The 16,027-nt window shown below is 53.1% G+C and overlaps 1 non-coding gene and 1 pseudogene across 1 annotated transcript; both read right to left on the minus strand.

Moving 5' to 3' along the window:
• Positions 1 to 201: 201 nt before the first annotated feature.
• On the minus strand, positions 202 to 14,887 carry LOC139830263 (putative pentatricopeptide repeat-containing protein At3g25970; annotated as a pseudogene).
• Positions 14,888 to 15,580: 693 nt separating this feature from the next.
• Positions 15,581 to 15,653, minus strand: TRNAF-GAA (transfer RNA phenylalanine (anticodon GAA)). Its single transcript has one exon. It is a non-coding gene; the product is annotated as a tRNA-Phe (tRNA).
• Between the last annotated feature and the right edge of the window lie 374 nt (positions 15,654 to 16,027).

Here is a 16,027-nt window from a genome sequence, read left to right on the forward strand (position 1 = left end):
GCTGACTTCTTTTCTTTTGATGTGAAACCGCTGCTGACTTTGCTTGGGTCGTAGAGGCCGCGGAGCCTCGGCATCATCTGTGCGTTTGTCCAAACATCTTATATTAGAGAACAGAGGAAGTACCATAAAAAAGCAATGGCATACCACTGTCAGGATAAGTATGAAGATATCTGAGGAAATGGGCTAAATAAAAGGTACAAGTCATGCGTAACTGGAAATTGCCATTATAGCCTCATCATCTTCACAAGAGAAAATCTTTGCCACTTGAAACAGCAAACTGAACATCTCATATATCTCATACATCCTCGGGTGCGACCTATCCTCCGCATTGAAGAGTGCACCTCGTTATTCACCTCGATCCAGCTCCAACCTGGGACTTTGCTTAAGCCTCTGTTCTTCATTGCCCTCTGCACTATTGCTCTGTCACTCCACATCTCAAGACCAGTGTTATGACCGGCCTGCAGGGCCGGCTGTATATTTTTCGGGGCCCTAGGGCGAAGTCGACAAAAAGGCCCCTTAAAGCTAATATATAATATGCACAACTACATAGTTATCCGATGATTATTCATTGACCTCAAGATCTGCATTTGTATTATCCTCATAATATTGTCTCAAATCAGATATTTGCCTTTGATTATTGTTGTTGATATTAACACTACTTTTGCTGAAAAATAGTTATTTAAAACACCTCTTTACTACTCAATACACAAATTCGCTCTCTTTATTTTAGTCCTTTTCGCAGAACCTAACAATTATTTTGGCATTTTAACACCTATTACTGGCAAAGAAATTTACATGAAATTAGAACCCTAATTGGGATTAAATTATAGATTTTAGACAAAAAATTAGACCAGAGATCAGAGATCATGGACTATGACAGGGCATGTCGGCGACTCGACGTGATTGCGTGAAGTACTGATCGACTCCCGATGGACTTGGCCGTCTGCCGATCGGCGAGGCGATCAAGCAGGGAGGAGCAGCGCCGCCTATGACACTGAGGACGAGGAACGAGGAAGGAGACGTCAAGGCGACCAGGCGAGGCGTACGAATACGAGGGAGAGAGACGAACAGATGAACCACGCCTCACTCTGATTGCTTGTGTAATTATTTTTTTAGGAAATCACTCGCACGGTCTAGCTCCATCGCTCGCTGTAGTGGAACTACTCCCGATGCGATGGACCGATCGGATGGATCGCTTGCGTGCTTAAGGTATCTTACCCAAACGGATGCGCTGGGCCGTCCGATTTGGGCCGTTTGGGTGGCCGAGCGGATACGCGGACACGCGGACGGCGTGTCCGTTTGGGTCGCGCACTGCGCTCAACGTGCGGACGCATCGCAAAAAACGTATAAACAGGAAAACAAAAAAAATACGAATTTAAACGAAATTATATTGAACATATGCCCTATTTTGGGCAAATTTGTACATAGCCCTATTTTGGGCGAATTTAAAACTAACAAAAGAAGCCCCTATATGGGCTTTTAAATTTAAACTAATATTTAAAAACCCTCTATTAGGGTTTGGTCGGCGGCGCGGTGGCCGCCGGTGCGTCGCCTAGCCCCTGTGGGCGTCGTCGGCGACGTCGTCGACGTCCCCGGGCGGCGAGGCGCTGTTGTGGCTCGACCGCGCCGGGGACTCCGGCCACGGAGACCATAGGGCCTCCTCCCACGGCGAGTGGGGGTCCGGAGCCACCCGCGGCTGCGGCGGCGCACGGAGCAGCGCCTCCTCCCTGAGGCGCTGCTGCCTCTCCTGCCAGGCGCGGCGCACAGCCTCTGGCGGCGCCGCTGGTCGGCGCGGCGCTCGTCCTCCCCGGCGGCGGCGCTCGTCGCCGGCGCGGCGCCTGGCCTCCTCCCGCGGCGCCGCCTCCTCCTCCTCCTCCCGCCGCGCCTGGAGGGCCTGGGCGTAGAGCTCCCAGCCCTCCGCCTCCTCCACCTCCCGTCGCGCCGCCTCCTCCATTTCGGAGGTGCGAATGGCCGCATGGAGGTGCGGCCATTTCGCCTCCTCCTCCGCCGCCGAGATCATCAGGGCGGCGCGGTGGTCCGGGTCCTCCTCCGAGGACTCCGGCTTCGGCTCGAGGAGGAGAGGCGGCGGTTGCGGCAATGCCGCACCGCCGCGGGCGGCCTCTCCGATGTGGAGGCCGCGTTGGTTTCCTCCCCGACGGCCGCAACGCCGGCGGACGACGGCGGCCGGCCGCTCGCCTCGTCGTCGTTCGCTCGGGAGCGAACCGTCGCTCGGGGCCATGGCGGCGGTTTTGCTCGGGGAGTGGAGTGGGGATCGGAGTGGAGGGCCGGATCCCCTCCGATCCCCATTTAATAGTCTCCCTGGTCACCGACGGGTGGGCCCAAGGGAGACGAGGCGACCGACGGACGCGAGCGGACGGCGCGTGCCATCCGCGGCCACGCAAACCTAGCCCAGATTTGGGCCGGGTTTGCGTCGTTTCGGACGCCGCGGCCGTCCGCTTTTGCGGTGCGTCCCCGCGCTGGGCCGCGTTTTTGTCCGGCTCGACCCAAACGGACGCGCGGGCGCGGTTTGGGTCGCGCGGTTGGAGATGCCCTTACGTTCGCTGGAACTGTCACCTGTGCTAGAGTTTTTTTCTTCAGCCGTAAAAGGAACCGCGCAATCTAGGGCCCTCTCATGGCCTGGGCCCTAGGCCGTCGCCCACCTGGTCTACCGCCGGAGGGGGCCCACTGGCTCAACCGGCCAGGCTTAGTTAGGGGCTTAGCCCAGTTAGCAGATTAGGGTTTCGCAAGTTCTCTTATAAATACAAGTTGTAATAGACTAAATCAATCAAGCAATAATCAATATCATTATTGCCGACTCCCAGAGGAGTCGGCCTTCTCCCGTCCGCGCCGCCCCAAACCCTAGCCGCCGCCTTCCCGCGCGCCCGCGACGGCGCCCTGCCGCCGGCGCCGCCTTCCTCCCTCTCGCTCGCAGCACTTCCACCCCTACAACCTACGCCCTCGCCCCGGTAGAACCCTAGTTTCTACCAATTTGGTATCAGAGACCTCTACGACCATGTCTTCGAGCCAGCCCACCGCCGCCACCGCCGCCGCCTCCGAGACGCCGCCGGCCTCCTCCGCCGCCGCGCATCTGCCGCCGCCCTCCACGGGCGCCGCGGCGCCACGCAGATGTCGCCGGCGCCGCCCCTCCTCTCGCCGGCAAGAGCTGTCGACGGCCATCCGCGACCTGGCCACCGCCGTCCGGGGCATCCGCCCGTACCTCATCGGTGCACGCGGGGATGACTACGCCGGCCCGGTCGCCACCCTCGCCGCCTACTCGGCGCGCGCCGACAGCCCTACCCGGCCTCACCGCCGCCGCCGCCGTGGGCGTCTGGCCGCCGGCCCCCGGCCACGGGCCCCGCCTCGCCGTCCCGGGGTGTGCCCATCCAGCGGGTCCAATTCCCGCCGTCGCCCTCCCGACTCCCAGCGTGGGTGACCGCGACGGAGCCCCCGCCGATCTACTCGGCCGCACCGGCGCCGTCCCCCGTCTACACTACCGCCGGGGACCCGCCGCGCCCGTCCTTCCCGGACCCGCCGCCCGCCCGCTTCGCCGAGCCGTCCGCTGGTTGCGCGGAGTACCCCGCCCAGGGCGCCACCGGCCTCGCTCCCCCACGCTACGCCAAGCTGGAATTGGCCACGTATGACGGCGTCGAGGACCCCCTCAACTGGCTCAACCAGTGCGAGCAGTTCTTCCGGGGACAGCGTACCCTGGCTTTGGACCGGACGTGGCTCGCCTCGTACCACCTCCGCGGCGCCGCCCAGACGTGGTACTACTCCCTGGAGCAGGACGAGGGTGGCATGCCTCCATGGGACCGGTTCCGTGAGCTCTGCCTTCTCCGCTTCGGCCCTCCAATCCGCGGCAGCCGCTTGGCGGAACTTGGGCGTTTGGCGTTCACCACCACGGTGCAGGACTTCGCCGACCGCTTCCAGGCCCTCGCATGCCATGTGCCCGGCGTGACGGGCCAACAGCGCGCCGAGCTCTTCATTGGCAGCCTCCCGGACCACATCCGCGTGGATGTCGAGCTACAGGCCCCGCGGGACCTCCAGACGGCGATGCACTACGCGCGCGCTTATGAGCGTCGCGCCCAGGCGGTTCAGCAGACGCCCCTGGCCCGCGGCACCCGCGCCGCCCGGCCTCCTCCTCCAGCCGCGGCCGCCACCCGCCCCGCCCCACCTGGACCGACCGGCCCTGCCCCCGCGGCTACACGCACGTTCCGCCGCCTCACCCCGGCGGAGCAACTCGAACGCCGCCGCCTGGGACTCTGCTTCAACTGCGACGACCCATACACGCCCGGTCACGTGTGCCCTCGCCTCTTCTACCTGGAGACAGTCGACGTAGAGGAGGGCGACTGATGTCTACGTTCCCCCTCCTTTCCTGTAGACAGTGTTGGGCCTCCAAGAGCAGAGGTTTGTAGAACAGCAGCAAGTTTTCCCTTAAGTGGATCACCCAAGGTTTATCGAACTCAGGGAGGAAGAGGTCAAAGATATCCCTCTCATGCAACCCTGCAACCACAAAGCAAGAAGTCTCTTGTGTCCCCAACACACCTAATAGGTGCACTAGTTCGGCGAAGAGATAGTGAAATACAGGTGGTATGAATATATATGAGCAGTAGCAACGGTGCCAGAAGATAGCTTGCTGGCGTGTAGTTGATGGTGGTAGTATTGCAGCAGTAGTAACGCAGTAAAACAGTAAACAAGCAGCGATAGCAGTATTTAGGAACAAGGCCTAGGGATTACACTTTCACTAGTGGACACTCTCAACATTGATCACATAACAGAACAGATAAATGCATACTCTACACTCTTATTGGATGATGAACACATTGCGTAGGATTACACGAACCCTCAATGCCGGAGTTAACAAGCTCCACAATAATGCTCATATTTTAGTAACCTTTAGTGTAAGATAGATCAAAAGACTAAACCAAGTACTAGCATAGCATGCACACTGTCACCTTCATGCATATGTAGGAGGAATAGATCACATCAATATTATCATAGCAATAGTTAACTTCGCAATCTACAAGAGATCATGATCATAGCATAAACCAAGTACTAACACGGTGATGAAGATGGCGGTGGAGATGGCAGCGGTGTCGATGGAGGAGCCTTCCGGGGGCACTTCCCCGCTCCGGCAGGGTGCCGGAACAGAGACTCCTGTCCCCCAGATCTTGGCCTCGCGATGGCGGCGGCTCTGGAAGGTTTCTGTGGTTTTCGTCGAACGCATCAGGGTTTTCGATCCAGGGGCATTATATAGGCGAAGAGGCGGCGCAGGAGGGTCGAAGGGGCGACGACACCATAGGGCGGCGCGGCCAGGGCCTGGGCCGCGCCGGCCTATGGTCTGGGGGCCCAGTGCCCCCCCTCTGGTCCTTCCCGGGTGTTCTGGATGCTTCCGGTGAAAATAGGAACTTGGGCGTTGATTTCGTCCGATTCCGAGAATATTTCGTTACTAGGATTTCTGAAACCAAAAACAGCAGAAAACAGGAACTGGCACTTCGGCATCTTGTTAATAGGTTAGTTCCAGAAAATGCACAAATATGACATAAAGTGTGCATAAAACATGTAGATAACATCAATAATGTGGCATGGAACATAAGAAATTATCGATACGTCGGAGACGTATCAGCATCCCCAAGCTTAGTTCTGCTCGTCCCGAGCAGGTAAAACGATAACACAGATAATTTCTGGAGTGACATGCCATCATAATCTTGATCATACTATTTGTAAAGCATATGTAGTGAATGCAGCAATCAAAACAATGTATATGACATGAGTAAACAAGTGAATCATATAGCAAAGACTTTTCATGAATAGCACTTCAAGACAAGCATCAATAAGTCTTGCATAAGAGTTAACTCATAAAGCAATAAATCAAAGTAAAGGTGTTGAAGCAACACAAAGGAAGATGAAGTTTCAGCGGTTGCTTTCAACTTATAACATGCATATCTCATGGATATTGTCAACATAGAGTAATATAATAAGTGCAATATGCAAGTATGTAGGAATCAATGCACAATTCACACAAGTGTTTGCTTCTTGAGGTGGAGAGAAATAGGTGAACTGACTCAACAATAAAAGTAAAAGAATGGTCCTCCAAAGAGGAAAAGCATCGATTGCTATATTTGTGCTAGAGCTTCTATTTTGAAAACATAAAGAGAGCATAAAAATAAAGTTTTGAGAGGTGTATGTTGTTGTCAACGAATGGTAGCGGGTACTCTAACCCCCTTGCCAGACAAACCTTCAAAGAGCGTCTCCCATTTTATTTTATTTTTGGATGGCACTCCTTCCAACCTTTCTTTCACAAACCATGGCTAACCGAATCCTCGGGTGCCTGCCAACAATCTCATACCATGAAGGAGTGCATTTTTATTTTAGTTTTATTATGATGACACTCCTCCCAACCTTTGCTTACACAAGCCATGGCTAACCGAATCCTTCGGGTGCCGTCCAACAATCACATACCATGGAGGAGTGTCTATTTTTTTGTTAATTAATTTGGGACTGGGAATCCCATTGCCAGCTCTTTTTGCAAGATTATTGGATAAGCGGATGAAGCCACTAGTCCATTGGTGAAAGTTGCCCAACAAGATTGAAAGATAAACACCACATACTTCCTCATGAGCTATAAAACATTGACACAAATCAGAGGTGATAAATTTTGAATTGTTTAAAGGTAGCACTCAAGCAATTTACTTTGGAATGGCGGAGAAATACCATGTAGTAGGTAGGTATGGTGGACACAAATGGCATAGTGGTTGGCTCAAGTATTTTGGATGCATGAGAAGTATTCCCTCTCGATACAAGGTTTAGGCTAGCAAGGTTTATTTGAAACAAACACAAGGATGAACCGGTGCAGAAAAACTCACATAAAAGACATATTGAAAACATTATAAGACTCTACACCGTCTTCCTTGTTGTTCAAACTCAATACTAGAAATTATCTAGACCTTAGAGAGACCAACTATGCAAACCAAATTTTAGCATGCTCTATGTATTTCTTCATTAATGGGTGCAAAGTATATGATGCAAGAGCTTAAACATGAGCACAACAATTGCCAAGTATCACATTACCCAAGACATTTATAGCAATTACTACATGTATCATTTTCCAATTCCAACCATATAACAATTTAACGAAGAAGAAACTTCGCCATGAATACTATGAGCTAAGAACACATGTGTTCATACGAACCAGCGGAGCGTGTCTCTCTCCCACACAAGCATGATGTAATCCAATTTATTCAAACACAAACAAAAATAAGAAACATACAGACGCTCCAAGCAAAGCACATAAGATGTGACCGAATAAAAATATAGTTTCAAGAGAAGGAACCTGATAATTTGTCGATGAAGAAGGGGATGCCTTGGGCATCCCCAAGCTTAGATGCTTGAGTCTTCTTGATATATGAAGGGGTGAACCACCGGGGCATCCCCAAGCTTAGAGCTTTCACTCTTCTTGATCATAGTATATCATCCTCCTCTCTTGACCCTTAAAAACTTCCTTCACACCAAACTTCTCATAAACTTCATTAGAGGGGTTAGTACATAATCAAAAACTCACATGTTCAGAGGTGACACAATCATTCTTAACACTTCTGGACATTGCTCAAAGCTACTGGAGTTTAATGGAACAAAGAAATCCACCCAACACAGCGAAAGAAGCAATGCGAAATAAAAGGCAGAATCTGTCAAAACAGAACAGTCCGTAAAGACGAATTTCTAATAAATACTTCCGTTGCTCAAATCAGAAAACTCAAAACTAATGAAAGTTGCGTACATATCTGAGGAACACGCACGTAAATTGGCATATTTTTCTGATTTTTCTACAGAGAAAACAGCCCAGATTCGTGACAGATAGAAATCTGTTTCTGCGCAGAAATCCAAATCTAGTATCAACCTTCGATTAGAGGCTTCACTTGGCACAACAAAACACAAAACTAAGATAAGGAGAGGTTGCTACAGTAGTAAACAACTTCCAAGACACAAATATAAAACAAAGTACTGTAGTAAATTAACACATGGGTTATCTCCCAAGAAGTTCTTTCTTTATAGCCATTAAGATGGGCTCAGCAGTTTTAGTGATGCACTCATAAGAAATAGTAGTTGAAGCAAAAGAGAGCATCCAGAGGCAAATTCAAAACACATTTAAGTCTAACATGCTTCCTATGCATAGGAATCTTGTAAATAAACAAGTTCATGAAGAGCAAAGTAACAAGCATAGGAAGATAAAACAAGTATAGCTTGAAAAATTTCAGCACATAGAGAGGCATTTTAGTAACATGAAAATTTCTACAACCATATTTTCCTCTCTCATAATAACTTTCAGTAGCATCATGAGCAAACTCAACAATATAACTATCACATAAAGCATTCTTATCATGAGTCTCATGCATAAAATTATTACTCTCCACATAAGCATAATCAATTTTATTAGTTGTAGTGGGAGCAAATTCAACAAAGTAGCTATCATTATTATTATCATCAAGTGTAGGAGGCATAGTATAATCACAACAAAATTTACTCTCCATAGTAGGTGGCACCAAAAGACCACTATCATTATAATCATCATATATGGGAGGCAAAGTATCATCAAAGAAAATTTTCTCCTCAATGCTTGGGGGACTAAAAAGATCATGAAAACCAGCTTCCCCAAGCTTAGAACTTTCTATATTATTATCAACAATGGTGTTCAAAGCGTTCATACTAATATTACTACCAGCATGCAAATAAGATTCCATAGGTTTTTTAATTTTCGCATCAAACAATCCATGTTTTAAATCAGGAAATAGAATAAGAAGATCATTCTTGTCCATTATGCCAAACTAGTGTAAACAAGAAACAAAAAGTTGCAATTGCAGGATCTAAAGGAAATAGCTTTGAGTACTTACAACGGCGGAAAATAGCTTGGTAGCCGAGGTCCGGAGTGTGAGTACCTTTTACCTTTCCTCCCCGGCAACGGCGCCAGAAAATAGCTTGATGTCTACGTTCCCCCTCCTTTCCTGTAGACAGTGTTGGGCCTCCAAGAGCAGAGGTTTGTAGAACAGCAGCAAGTTTTCCCTTAAGTGGATCACCCAAGGTTTATCGAACTCAGGGAGGAAGAGGTCAAAGATATCCCTCTCATGCAACCCTGCAACCACAAAGCAAGAAGTCTCTTGTGTCCCCAACACACCTAATAGGTGCACTAGTTCGGCGAAGAGATAGTGAAATACAGGTGGTATGAATATATATGAGCAGTAGCAACGGTGCCAGAAGATAGCTTGCTGGCGTGTAGTTGATGGTGGTAGTATTGCAAAAGAGTAACGCAAAGAAACAAGTAAACAAGTAGCGATAGCAGTATTTAGGAACAAGGCCTAGGGATTACACTTTCACTAGTGGACACTCTCAACATTGATCACATAACAGAACAGATAAATGCATACTCTACACTCTTGTTGGATGATGAACACATTGCGTAGGATTACACGAACCCTCAATGCCGGAGTTAACAAGCTCCACAATAATGCTCATATTTTAGTAACCTTTAGTGTAAGATAGATCAAAAGACTAAACCAAGTACTAGCATAGCATGCACACTGTCACCTTCATGCATATGTAGGAGGAATAGATCACATCAATATTATCATAGCAATAGTTAACTTCGCAATCTACAAGAGATCATGATCATAGCATAAACCAAGTACTAACACGGTGCACACCTTTGTCACCTTTACACACGTGCAGGAGGAATAGAACTACTTTAATAACTTTGCTAGAGTAGCACATAGATAGTAGTGATACAAAACTCATATGAATCTCAATCATGTAAAGCAGCTCATGAGATTATTGTATTGAGGTACATAGGAGAGATGAACCACATAGCTACCGGTACAGCCCCGAGCCTCGATGGAGAACTACTCCCTCCTCATGGGAGCAGCAGCGGTGATGAAGATGGCGGTGGAGATGGCAGCGGTGTCGATGGAGGAGCCTTCCGGGGGCACTTCCCCGCTCCGGCAGGGTGCCGGAACAGAGACTCCTGTCCCCCAGATCTTGGCCTCGCGATGGCGGCGGCTCTGGAAGGTTTCTGTGGTTTTCGTCGAACGCATCAGGGTTTTCGATCCAGGGGCATTATATAGGCGAAGAGGCGGCGCAGGAGGGTCGAAGGGGCGACGACACCATAGGGCGGTGCGGCCAGGGCCTGGGCCGCGCTGGCCTATGGTCTGGGGGCCCAGTGCCCCCCCTCTGGTCCTTCCCGGGTGTTCTGGATGCTTCCGGTGAAAATAGGAACTTGGGCGTTGATTTCGTCCGATTCCGAGAATATTTCGTTACTAGGATTTCTGAAACCAAAAACAGCAGAAAACAGGAACTGGCACTTTGGCATCTTGTTAATAGGTTAGTTCCAGAAAATGCACAAATATGACATAAAGTGTGCATAAAACATGTAGATAACATCAATAATGTGGCATGGAACATAAGAAATTATCGATACGTCGGAGACGTATCAGCGACCCGACGACCGGGCCGGTTGCCGCGGCGTCCGAGATGGCCGGGCCGACCGACGCGGCTGCCACGGCCTTCGTCGTGTCCCTCCACGCGCTCGCCGGCATCCGTCACGAGCGGACGATGCTGCTTCCGGTCACTATCCAGGGCGAGCCTCTGGTGGCGCTACTGGACACGGGGTCTACGCATAACTTTCTCCCCGCCGCCACTATGCGCCGCCTCGCGCTACAGCCGACAGGTGGGGATACCCTCCGCGTGACCGTGGCCAACGGTGACCGCCTCCACTGCCATGGGGTGGTCCAGCACATCCCCCTTACCATCGGCGACGAGCACTTCGTCATCACGTGCGCCGGCATCGACTTGGGCTGCTTCGACTTCATCCTTGGCGTCGACTTTCTGCGGACGCTCGGACCCATCCTTTGGGACTTCGACGCCCTGACGATGACCTTCTGGCGCCAGGGACGCCACATTCGCTGGGAGGGTCTCGGGGGGCGCCTCCCCCGCGCCGCAGCTCCAGCTCGTCTCTGGGGCTGACGACGCCGAGCACCCCCTCCTGACGCACCTCCTGCAGCAGCACGGCGACATCTTCGAGGAGCCGCAGGGCCTGCCGCCCCCACGAGTGTGTGACCATCGCATCCACTTGCTCCCAGGGCCGGCGCCAGTGGCGGTGCGCCCATACCGCTACCCTCAGCTGCAGAAGGACGAGCTGGAGCGCCAGTGCGCGCTCATGTTGGCGGCGGGCATCATCAGGTTTTCCACGTCCCCGTTCTCCGCGCCGGTGCTATTGGTGCGCAAGTTGGATGGCACGTGGCGCTTCTGCATCGACTACCGCGCCCTCAACGCCCTCACGCTCAAGGACAAGTTTCCGATCCCGGTGGTCGACGAGCTGTTTGACGAGCTCCATGGCGCGCGGTTCTTCACCAAGCTCGACCTCCGCTCAGGCTATCATCAGGTGCGCATGCACCCGGAGGACATCGCCAAGACGGCGTTCCGGACACACCATGGTCACTTCGAGTTCGTGGTGATGCCTTTCGGCCTCACCAATGCGCCCGCGACCTTCCAAGCCCTGATGAATGATGTCCTTCGCCCATACTTACGTCGTTTTGTGCTGGTTTTTTTCGATGATATTTTAATCTATATCGCATCATGGGCGGAGCACCTGCAGCATGTCGCCATCGTCTTCAACGAGCTTCGAGCGCATCGACTTCACCTCAAGCGCTCGAAGTGCTCGTTTGCGATGACCTCGGTGGCCTATCTCGGTCACGTCATCTCCGCCGACGGGGTGGCGATGGATGCGGACAAGGTGGCGGCGGTCGCCGCCTGGCCGACGCCGCGTTCACCACGCGCCCTCCGCGGGTTCCTGGGCCTCGCCGGCTACTACCGGAAGTTCATCCGGGATTCTGGCCTCATCGCCTCGCCACTCACGCGCCTGCTGCGGCACGAGGCCTTCGCTTGGGACGACGAGGCTACCGCTGCTTTCGAGGCCCTCAAGGGGGGCCCTGACGACGGGCCCCGTCCTCCAGATGCCGGACTTCGACAAGCCGTTCATCGTCGACTGCGACGCCTCCGGGGCGGGGTTCGGTGCCGTCCTTCACCAGGGTGACGGGCCGCTCGCCTACTTCAGCCGGCCGTTTGCTGCACGCCACCTCAAGCTTGCGGCGTACGAGCAGGAACTCATTGGCTTGGTTCAGGTTGTCCGCCACTGGCGTCCCTACCTATGGGGGCGCTCGTTCCGCGTACGTACGGACCACTACAGCCTTAAGTTCCTCTTGGACCAGCGGCTGTCGACGGTGCCCCAGCACCAGTGGATCAGCAAGATGTTTGGCTTCGACTTCACGGTGGAGTATCGTCCGGGGCGCCTCAACACGGTGGCCGACGCCTTGTCCCGTCGCGACGCCGATCCTGACGCTACTGAGGGAGCCTCGGACGGAAGCCTGCTCTGCATCCGCTCGGGGCCCTCCTTCGTCCTCTTCGACCGCATCCGCCAGGCGACGGTGTCCACGCCGGATGCACAGCGTCTGCGACAGCAGCTCGACGCGGGCGAGCTGGACGACCCTTGGCGCGTCATCGACGGCCTTCTCCTCCACGGGCGCCGCGTGTTCATCCCCGACCATGATGACCTCCGCCACCAGGTGCTGCTCTTGGCGCATTCCGCCGGTCATGAGGGTGTCCAGAAGACCCTCCACCATCTTCGCGCGGACTTCTACATCCCTGGCGATCGGGCCATGGTCCAGGATTGGGTGCGTTCGTGTGAGACGTGCCAGCGCAACAAGACGGAGACTTTGCGCCCAGCTGGCGTCTTGCAGCCGCTTGACGTTCCTTCGCAGGTGTGGGCGGACATCTCCATGGACTTCATCGAGGGCCTTCCGAGGGTGGGCGGCAAGTCTGTCGTCCTCACGGTGGTTGACCGCTTCTCCAAGTACGCCCACTTCATCGCGCTTGGCCATCCCTACACGGCAACGTCTGTGGCCCGCCTACACGGGTTTCCCTCGTCCATCGTCTGCGACCGAGATCCGGTGTTCACGGGGCACGTGTGGCGGGACCTCTTCCGCATGGCTGGGGTCCAATTTCGGTTCAGCACGGCGTTCCATCCTCAGACGGACGGCCAGTCCGAGGTGGTCAATAAGGTGATCGCCATGTATTTGCGCTGTGTTACAGGTGATCGTCCGCGCGCTTGGGTGGATTGGCTTGCATGGGCGGAGTACTGCTACAACACCTCCTACCACTCTGCCCTGCGCGCTACGCCATTCGAGGTGGTCTACGGTCGGCCACCACCACCTATTCTACCGGTGGATCCAGCGACGGCGCGGACGGAGGCAGCTGGCGAGCTCATCCGCGCCCGCGACGAGATGCTGGCCGAGGTGCGGCAGCGTCTTGTCCAAGCTCAGCAGGTCGCCAAGCACTACTATGACGGGCGACATCGTGAGGTTGAGTACGCGGTGGGTGACTGGGTGTGGCTTCGCCTGTTGCACCGCTCTCATCAGTCCTTCGACCCGCGTGCCAAGCGTAAACTTGGTCCGCGCTATGCGGGGCCCTTCATCATCGTCGAGCGGATTGGGACCATGGCGTACAGACTTCAGTTGCCGGAGGGGGCCCGCCTTCATGACGTCTTCCACGTGGGACTACTGAAGCCCTATCGCGGTGCCACGTCCACCACTTCCGCCGACGGCCGAGGGACGTCTGCTGCCCAGTCCGGCCAAGGTGCTCCGCGCTCAACTACGTCGTGATGTTTGGCACTTGTTGGTGCAGTGGGAGGGCCTTTTCGAGGAGGAGGCGACTTGGGAGCCCCGCGAGGAGTTCCAGCAGCATTACCCAGATTACCAGCTCGAGGACGAGCTGTTTGCGCAGGCGGGGAGAGATGTTATGATCGGCCTGGTCTACCGCCGGAGGGGGCCCACTGGCCCAACCGGCCAGGCTTAGTTAGGGGCTTAGCCTAGTTAGCAGATTAGGGTTTCGCAAGTTCTCTTATAAATACAAGTTGTAATAGACTAAATCAATCAAGCAATAATCAATATCATTATTGCCGACTCCCAGAGGAGTCGGCCTTCTCCCGTCCGCGCCGCCCAAACCCTAGCCGCCGCCTTCCGCGCGCCCGCGACGGCGCCCTGCCGCCAGCGCCGCCTTCCTCCCTCTCGCTAGCAGCACTTCCACCCCTACAACCTACGCCCTCGCCCCGGTAGAACCCTAGTTTCTACCAACCAGAGTAGATGTCGGAGAGGAAAATGTAGGTTGAATGCTGTCTAGGTTCTGCCACTAAAAGATGGCTCGTCACTTCACTTGCCAGCTCCATATACCGATGGATTCTGCAAGCACCCAATAGGGTCATCCACACCATGGCATCTGGTTCAAATGGCATAGAGTCAATGAGCTCTTTTGCTTTGTCAAGCTGCCGAGCCCTCCCATACATATCAATGCAATGTCACACACATAATGCTTCCCATCAGAAGAGGAATTCCATACCTAGTTTCCATTGCATTGAGAATTTCTGAATCTTCGTCCACTAGAAATCAGAAAGTTAACATGATCCAAAGGAACCTTTTGTTCCACCATCTCGTTGAAGAGGTTGTGCACAGTTTGTGCCTGTCCAGGCTGCGCATAACCAAACATCATAGAGTTCCAGGGCACAGAGCTACTCTTATCTGCCTCCTCAAAAGACTGCTTTGCATCATCGAGAATACCAGTCTTAGAGTACATGAAGATCAGTGAGCTGGAAACAAAACTAGTGGAAGCAAACCCAGAATGGATGATTGAACCATGTACTGTATCTGTCTACATACTCATCAGTTCTAATATTTGCTGAATGCATACAGATGAAGAATCTCAGGGCATCAGCACTCATACGGTGCTGTGAGTACCCAGTTAACATAGAATTCCAGGAGACTGTATCCTTGAGCAGTAAAGAATCAAAGCACATGTGCACATCTCCCTCCGTCCCTCCCTCCCTCCCTCTAGTGCTTGCTTCGCCTTCCCAGATTCAACATAACCGAGCATTCCCAGAGACGATGTTCCGCTCCGCCATTCCATCAAACACACGGTGAGCATACCAAATGCGGCCACATTTAGCATGCATACCAACTACGTGGTACCAAGCATGGCGCCTGCTGAGGCCGCACTTGAAAGCGAGCTGCTGCAGGCTGCAGCTGGGTGCCGAGAGCAGGGCACCGTGAGGCAGCAGCAGCAGAGCGGAGAGCTGAGCCGAGGGCGAAGGTGTTGGCAGCGACACCCTGCCCGTACATGGCTCGGAGGAGACTCCATGCGGCGTGACACGTACGCGGTGAGAAAGGAGTTCCAGGAGACAGGGTCTGGGCAGGGCCGCCGCTGGTGCCACCACCGGCACAGCCAAGGCCTTCTCCGTCCATGTGCACATCTTCCATCATTGAGTTCTGTGAAAGTTAGAATCAGGGTCAAACCTGGGAAACTCTCATATGAAACTCGTCAAACCTTTGCTGAACTGAACATTTGACAAGGCCCAGGATGTTGCAGCTCTGGGCCGGACCGAAAGCTCTACTGCTTCTGGGCCGAGTATCTGCTCCTGAATTGAAAATGGCAGATTGGCGTCGTGATCTAAAAAAAAATAAACGATTCACTTAAAAGCAAAACTTACTAATGCGGTGAGGGTGGATCGAACACCCGACCTTCAGATCTTCAGTCTGACGCTCTCCCAACTGAGCTATCCCCGCTAATGGTGTTGTCGTGTAATTAAAGATACTTATTTGAGACATTACATCAGCAATATCCAGTTCTCAGCCAGGAATACAGTTTGGAACTCCGAATCCGGGGTCGACCTGCTCGTGACCGCAGCCGCACAGAGCGTAAGTACTAGTAGATGACTATTGAGCTTGATTTTGTGGAATCGGGCCACTAGGTCCAAGTTTCAACTTTCAGCACATCGAAGAAAGTTGTTCCAACAAGTGATACCGCCATCGCTAGCAAGAATGAGGTAGATGATTGATGCTTCCAAGTCAACTGCACGTCGAGGAATCTGGATTTACAAACCCTGTCACTTCAGCGGTATATATACTCTCGCAAAGCATGGTATGCGGATGCGGTGTGC

Source organism: Lolium perenne, chromosome 4 (genome assembly GCF_019359855.2).
Source record: "Lolium perenne isolate Kyuss_39 chromosome 4, Kyuss_2.0, whole genome shotgun sequence".
Taxonomy (NCBI): domain Eukaryota; kingdom Viridiplantae; phylum Streptophyta; class Magnoliopsida; order Poales; family Poaceae; genus Lolium; species Lolium perenne.